We start from the raw sequence: 8710 nt of genomic DNA on the forward strand, positions 1-8710 counted from the left end.
CGCTACTCCACTGAATGGACTCACCACCTCGCGCTGCAGAGCTGCACTGACACTCCGCTCCTCCATTGTGGAAGTGCTGTGGTCCTCCAATGATGAGAGTGAGCACAGTCTGTGGCGGTGTCACTGCACTACCGGCTGCCACGCTGTGACTTGCGGCGTGCACACAAGGACTGCTAACGCCGGCGGGGGCAGCACGCCAGCGGGAGGAGCCGCCGAACCATCGGCATGCTGCAAAGCTGGGAGACTGGCGGCGGAGAGAGCCAAAACAGACCACCAGCAATCACATCTGCGGGGTTGCAAAGTTGGGAAACTGCTGCCCGGGAGAGGCACAGTTGGTGCGGCATGAATGAAAGGGGCATGGTCATGACACAGGGAGGCTAACGCTGGGGATACTCACAGCAGGAGGTTGGAGACTGCAGCCTTGGAGAGGCACAGCAGGGCCGTCAAAATTAAAGATGGGGGGTCGGGACGCAGGCAAGCTGTCGCTGAGATATACTCATAGCAGGGACACAAGGCAGACAGCCAGATAATGCCGACCCATTCTCCTGAGCAGCCAATCATGTTGTATGCGTTTTTTTGTGCACGTGCAGCTTGTCTCTACCCATTCTTCCGGTGGCGTCAAGATACACCAATACCGGAGAGGACAGGCCAGCACAGCCCTCCTCTAAATCCAGAGCTCTGTTCCTGAATCAAACAGGCAAGCGTCAAAGTATGTTTACTCTGAAACTCTGCAGTGTTTCAGAATAACACATAAATGAAAACAGTAGGCATATCTGTCCCCGGTTCATGCTGCCCATTGTTCAGACAGCAGGAACGTGGTGACAGATTTCCTTAAATTCCCCCTCAGACTCTTATATAAGGATTGCAATTTACTTTATCATTTTGGATTTTAATTTCATTGTTACATTTGTCACATTTTTAATAAAACATTTTGCTTTATAATCAGCAGCCTTTGTCTTTTTATATCACTCTGACTTGTAATTGATGGATTAGTATTCAGTTTATAATTCACTTTTCATGAAAGAAGTTAAATATTTTTGGCCAGACACAACTGAGACGCTGCATAGTAAAGACTGAGCCTCTTGAGCAATCTCTGGATAACAGTCTGTACTCTACAGGTTGTTAAATGAGTTCTCCCACTAATGATATTTATCCCCTATTTACAAGATAAATGCCTGATCACTGGAAGTCTGACTGCTGGGACCCCCAGCAATCCCAACATCTGCGCACCATGAATTCCCCATTTGAATGTAGTAGTCGTCTGCATGCCTGACCGCCACTCAATTCCCTTCTATGTGACGGAGGAAAATTGCAAAGTCTATCGATCTCTCTACATGTTGTAGGATAAGGGTTAAATGTCATTAATGTGGAAACCCTTTAAACTGAATTATTTTACAGTGTGAAAAGCCTTATATCCATGGTACTAATAATATGTACTAACTAATAGAACAACTATGACTAGTGTTATATAAGTTAAAGATATCAAGGTAAATCGCCAAACTGTTAATTACCCTTGTAGTACCCCAGAATTGGGGTCCCACAGCACTTCTATAGCTACCTCATTTATAGTTTGTATGTGTACTAACATTTAGTTATGTGTATTGGCCCTAAACGGTCATGAAGTAGTTAAAATCTGGTGTTTTTACTAACTAATTCTGCATGACTATGCATAATGCACCCTAACCCACTCTGTTACTTGTCAGTCACACCTAGCTAGGAAGGGGATTACGTAGAATTCCCCTTAGCCCAGGATTGGCATGTGGGGAGAGTATAAAAGACAGAGCGTGGGTGGGGTTAGGAAGTCCAGAGGAGAGAGAGTCTTTCAGTAAGGAGAAGAAGAGGATGCATACAAGCCTAGTCCAGGCTAGCCTAGGCTGGGTTAGTCTGGGAGCCCAGCTCCGAAAAAAGTCTGTGGAAGAGGAGTCAGAGTCTTGGCAAGTCTAGTCCTGGAAGTCAGTCAGAGAGGAGGTCTAATCATGGAATCAGCCCGAGGGGTGAGCTGAAAATCAAAGGGGAGTCTTTTTTCAACCCTGCCAGAAGGAACCTGAGCCAGGGCAGACCCCGCATACACTGGAATGGAATCAGGCATCGCAATTCTGAGTGTAACTTGTCCCTGCGCAGTTAGCAGTCAGTGTGTCCACAAGAGAGCCTGCACTATTCCCTCCATTCCTCTGCAAATAACCTTCTAGCACCACAAGTACCTAACTTAGTCTGGTGGCCTCATCCTTCATGAGAGAGCTGAGGAATCACTGTATGTTATTTTATATGCAAGAGGAGTTGTTGATGTTCTATTGCCTGCTAAACTGCCAAGTGTGAAAGTTGTATTTGGTGAACAAGTAAACTGTGTGCCTTCAGTTTTACTAAAGCTCTTAGGACTTGACTTTCTTTTGCCTTCACAAAGACACCCTCATTCAAAGGCACTGGTATCACATCGGACATTACACCAATTGCTCAGTTATCGCCAAGAAGCCTGTTGCAATTCACCTGCCGCACGAGCCACCATTTTAGGCCTGGTAGCAACCACCGTGAAAAAGTCAGAGTTAGCGCACCCACTTAGGCTACTCCTGCCGACTTCTGCTTGCTGCAGCATGATCTACTGTCAAGGAGAAAAATGAAAAAAAAAATCTTCCTGATGTACTGTCATATTTACTGCATTTCCAAGGGGAGTTAAAGGGGCTGTGTTTAAACTTATCCCCTATTCACAAGATATAGGATGTGTCTGATTTCAGAGTTTCCAACCGCTCTCATCTCTCATCTCTATATCTGCAGAAGATATCCAACCACTGTACATATTCTGTTTTCCTTTGTTGGATGGCATTGCATCATTGCATTAAAAGGTTTGCTTTCCTCTATAATCTTTATGTTCTTTAATATTCCAATATCATTCAGGTCCAACCTCAATTAAAAGGCGGAAAGCAGCCAAACCTCAACATTCAGCCTCTGCATTTAGACTTAACTGTTTCAACATATCCAACAATTACACCACTCTAGGAGTCTAATATTACAATATGTAAGATGCTGAATAAATGCTGAATTTTGTGATATGTTTCCTTGCAATGCCATACTTATCCAGTAAATTCATTGGTTTGTCCTGTCATTACTCTATTATTCATAGTCCTTCAGGAAGTAATCTATATATATAAAATTGAATGTATGTCTGTCTGCGTGCGTGCGTGCGTGTCTGCGTGCGTGTTTGTCCTTTATGCGCTACTACACCATTCATCCGATCGCCATGAAACTTTGGGAAGTTGTTAAGTACACTCCTGGGAAGATTATAGGCATAGTACAAATATCCTACGATAAATGGCGCGCGAGCGTCGTCGAAAGTTACGCCCCCCCCCACGTAGATCGAATAAGTAAGCCACCTGCTATTGTGATGTCATCACTGATGTCATCAACATCGGACGCCCTTGAACATGCCCCAACATGTTCTATAAAGCTGCATTGTGATGTCATTAAGGCTGTATTATGACACGTACAGCTTGGAACCACTAGAGCACGCCAGCCAATTACCATTGGAGTTGGAAGTGGGTAAACAAGTACTAGGATATCTTCCTAAGAAGCCACAGCAGCCGGATAAATTGTATGTTCCACCCAACGGCTATTTTATTCAGCCCGCAAGGGGGAAGCAGCGGCCTACAAAATCTCATTCAGGTAGGTAGGTTCAGTTCTTGGAGGTTGGGGAATGCTTATGGGCAAGGCCTTATGTCTCATCCCAACTCGATTATTCAATTCTAAGCGCAAAAGAATTAGCGTCCAAATTTTATGTACGGAATTTAATTCTCTCACTTCCCAATGTCATAGAAACTTGAAATTTGGCACGAGCATTGATTATGTCATAAATAGGAAAAGTTAATGGGTCCCAACTCGATTATTCAATTCAAAGCGCCAAAGAATTAGCGTTCAAATTTTACGTACGGAATCTAATTCTCTCATTTCCTGATGTCATTTCCACATTTACAGTCAGTCTCCATTGGAGTTGGAAGTGGGCAAACATGTACTAGGATATCTTCCTAAGAAGCCACAGCAGCCGGATAAATTGTATGTTCCACCCAACGGCTATTTTATTCAGCCCGCAAGGGGGAAGCAGCGGCCTACAAAATCTCATTCAGGTAGGTAGGTTCAGTTCTTGGAGGTTGGGGAATGCTTATGGGCAAGGCCTTATGTCTCATCCCAACTCGATTATTCAATTCTAAGCGCAAAAGAATTAGCGTCCAAATTTTATGTACGGAATTTAATTCTCTCACTTCCCAATGTCATAGAAACTTGAAATTTGGCACGAGCATTGATTATGTCATAAATAGGAAAAGTTAATGGGTCCCAACTCGATTATTCAATTCAAAGCGCCAAAGAATTAGCGTTCAAATTTTACGTACGGAATCTAATTCTCTCATTTCCTGATGTCATTTCCACATTTACAGTCAGTCTCCATTGGAGTTGGAAGTGGGCAAACATGTACTAGGCTATCTTCCCAAGAAGCCACAGCAGCCGGAAAAATTGGATGTTCCACACAACGGCTATTTTATTCAGCCTGCAAGGGGGAAGCAGCGGCCTACAAAACCTCAGTGGTCGCTGCTGCCGTCATCTAGATATATAAAAACAAATGTATGTATGTATGTCTGTCTTCGCAGCAACGCGCGACGGGTACGCTAGTGATATATATCTTAGTTGCTGATTATTATTCCATTAGAGCAAACATTTTGCAAACTTCAAACTCTTGGAATTTCAAACTTAGAACTTCTCTTCCTCAAATATACAGTATCTATCTATTTCAAATCTATCAATGTGACACATAATGTATCTAATTCTAAGGATCTAGATGTGATTTTTATCTTAAAAGATATACAGTATTGTATGTGGTGCAGAGTGTTAAGGCAGCAGCTCTCCCTCACGACCTGAAGGCTGTGAGTTCAATCCCCCTCATAGCTCAGGTAGCCGGCTTAAGGTTGACTCAGTGTTACGGCACTCTGACCCCCCCCCCCCCGAGCGCCTGGTGGGGTGCCCTGAACTTACCGCACCCCACTGTCCCTGCCTACTTGCCTCGACCTGGCTAACCCCAGGCGGACAACTGGGCGGCGGTCCCTACCCTGGCTAGGGACTTGGCGACTGCACAAGATGGACCTAACTAACGGGACAGAGTGCCGACAAGGAAAGGCAGATGGAGTGACCAAACAGAAAGTACAAGCTATAGGCAAAGCTGGAAAGGAGGCTGACAACCAAACTAGAGAACTGACGGAGACAACTGCAGACAGGACTGACTAGGAGCTGACAGAACCAATAACTGGCAGTGAGCTCAGGTCACTGCCAGCCTTATGACTACAAAACTCTGCCCAGGTGCGGGGAAGGGACAAAGGGTTTCAACAAGGACTTGTGGAAAACCCTATGCACTTTCCACGTGGCTGGCAAATCAAGTTCGTAAGCGAGCGGGTTAATTACCCGATGGAAAAAGGCCCTACAAAGCGCGGCGCCAGTTTTAAGGATGGGACCTTCAATCTTAGGTTCCTGGATGACAGATACACCTTCTGACCCACCCTCTAAGGTTCCGAAACTGAGAGGCTTCTCCCACTGCGCAACTGCATGCGAGACCCAGCTACCTCCAGATTCTTCTGTACTTCCTTCCATACCTCCTGCAGCTCATCAGTGGTGACATTAGCTGCAGGACAGGCAGACGGGGTAGGAAGAGAAGTAAGGAAACAGGGATGCTGGCCATAAACGCACCAAAACGGAGAGACCCCAGTGGAAGAACTGGTACGGTTGTTCAGCGCAAACTCAGCCAATGGCAGAAATTCAACCCAACGATGAGCCTTTTCACTTGCAAACAGCCTTAAATATTGCACCAAATCCTGGTTCTTCCGCTCAGTTTTACCATTAGTCTGCGGGTGGAATGCTGAGGAGAATGAAAGCAAAGTCCCCAGGTTTCTGCAAAAGGCCCGCCAAAACTGCGCCACGAACTGAACCCCCCGATCGGAAACAATGTTCTCAGGGACTCCATGGAGGCGAACAATTTCTTTAACGAAGACCTGAGCAAATTCAATCGCCTAAGGAAGTTTCTCTAACGCCACAGTATGGGCCATCTTCGAGAAACGGTCCACCACCATGGGCTCGGGAACCGAGACTAGTAAGGAAGAAGAGGGAACAGGACCACCGACCTCCCTGACTCTACGGGCCTGTCTATCTTGCTTCCTAGATCTGAGCCTCCTATCCGCCTTCACCGCTAGCTCCATAGCCTCCTTTAAGGACCCAGGAACGGGATGGGAAATCAACAGGTCTTTTACCGCTTCCGAGACGCCCTGCAGGAAAACGTCTTTCAGAGCGCTATCGTTCCATGCCGTCTCACCCGCATAGCGTCTGAAGTTGGAGCAATAATCCTCCACACACAGCGACCCCTCATGTAACGCCAACAACCGAGAAACCGCCAACCCCGCTCGGTCCGATTCGTCGAAGATACCCCCGAGTTCCTGAAAAAAGGAGTCCACAGACTGCAGGCAGGGGGAACCCTCGGGAATGGAAAAAGCCCAGGTCTGGGCAGAGCCCCGCAGCAGGGACATTATAAGCCCGACCCTCTGGGCCTCCGACCCGGAGGAACGGGAGCGCATCCGAAAAAACAAGCGGCAAGCTTGTTGGAAAACAAAAAATTAGTTCCTCTCCCCCTAACCCCCAATTCAATTGGACCACCCGGGAACTGACTCATTGGGGCCCATCCTGCCAGGCCCATCTTGCTCCCCTTCCTCTCTGCTCAGTAGATGCCGCGCTCATCCCGGAATACTTGTCTGACTTCCGGGATGTGTTTTCTAAAAGCCTGTCAGAGACCCTGCCTCCCCACAGAGAGTGGGATTGTGGAATAGACCTTATTCCAAATAAGCCCATCCCTAAGGGAGTCATTTTTAACTTATCCCGGCGGGAGCACGAAGCTCTCAAGGTCTATATTCCGGAGTCCCTGGCCAAACATCATATTAGGCCATCCCGTTCCCCTGTTGGGGCAGGTCTCTTCTTTGTCGAGAAGAAGGATGGGACATTGAGGCCTTGTGTAGATTATCGGGCCTTGAATCAGATCACAGTCAAGAACCAGTGCTCTCTGCCTCTGATTCCTGACCTCCTGATTCAGGTGGTGGGAGCCCACTGGTTTTCTAAACTAGATTTAAGAGGGGCTTATAATTTGATCCGAATCCGTGAGGGGGTTGAATAGAAGACGGCATTTAATACCCCGTTGGGACACTTTGAATGTCTTGTGATGCCATTTGGCCATTTGTAATGCCCCTGCGGTCCTCCAGGGGTTTATGAATGCGGTGTTTCATGACGTCCTGGGGGTGTTTTTAGTCATCTACCTCGATGACATCCTGGTATATTCTCCTGACTGGGACTCTCATGTGCAGCACCTTAGGTTGGTACTAACCCGGTTACGTGAGTACCAGCTGTTTGCCAAATTTGAAAAATGTCTGTTTGGCACTCAACAAGTGTCCTTTCTAGGGTACGTAATTTCTCCGACTTCCATGCAAATGGAGTCAGATAAGGTGGCAGCTATCTCCCAGTGGGTCCGACCAGGTAACCTGAAAGCACTCCAACGGTTCTTAGGTTTTGCGAATTTCTATCGCAAGTTCATTAAAAACTACTCGGTCATCGCTCAACCGTTGACCGACCTTACCAGGAAGGGGGCTGACTTGGTAAGATGGTCACCTGAAGCCTGGGGGCGTTCGATCGTCTCAAAAGGGCGTTCTGGGCCGCCCCGGTGCTCGTCCAACCTGACCCACTACGCCCCTTCTTCGTGGAGGTTGATGCATCTGAGGTGGGGGCTGGCTCTGTGTTGTCCCAGGGGGTTAGGGGGAGGGCTGGCTACAGTCCATGTGCCTTTTTCTCACAGAAGTTCAGTTCGGCAGAGCGGAATTACGATGTAGGCAATCGAGAGCTATTGGCCATCAAGTGGTCCTTAGAAGAGTGGCGTCACCATCTTGAGGACACTAGACATCCCGTCCCGGTGTACACCGATCACAAGAACCTAGCATACCTCGCCAGCACTAAGCGACTCACCGCACGTCAGGCCAGTTATTATGTTACGGCACTCTGACCCCCCCCCCCCCCCCACTGTCCCTGCCTACTTGCCTCGACCTGGCTAACCCCAGGCGGACAACTGGGCAGCGGTCCCTACCCTGGCTAGGGACCTGGCGACTGCACAAGATGGACCTAACTAACAGGGGACAGAGTGCCGACAAGGAAAGGCAGATGGAGTGATCAAACAGAAAATACAAGCTATAGGCAAAGCTGGAAAGGAGGCTGACAACCAAACTAGAGAACAACTGCAGACAGGACTGACTAGGAGCTGACAGAACCAATAACTGGCAGTGAGCTCAGGTCACTGCCAGCCTTATGACTACAAAACTCCGCCCAGGGGCGGGGAGTGGGAGGAGACAACTCCCCCACTCACGGTACAAAAGAGAGAGAGGAGTGTGGCCGCCACCCTACGGGCAGACACGCCCACACCGCTGCACGCCGGCCGCCCCACGTCGCCGGGGAAGCCCTGACGTCAGAGCTTCAGGACGCCGAAGCCAAAGCCGGGGCGGCGCGCGCTGACCGCGGGACCCCGCGCCGCACTGCACGGTAACAGCTCCAGGACGCCGGAGCCGAGGCTGGGACGGCGTGCGCTGACCGCGGGACCCCGCGCCGCCCTGCATAGTAACACTCAGCCTTCTATCCTATAATGAGTACTCAGCTTGGT

Source organism: Eleutherodactylus coqui, chromosome 1 (assembly GCF_035609145.1).
Source record: "Eleutherodactylus coqui strain aEleCoq1 chromosome 1, aEleCoq1.hap1, whole genome shotgun sequence".
Classification (NCBI taxonomy): Eukaryota; Metazoa; Chordata; class Amphibia; order Anura; family Eleutherodactylidae; genus Eleutherodactylus; species Eleutherodactylus coqui.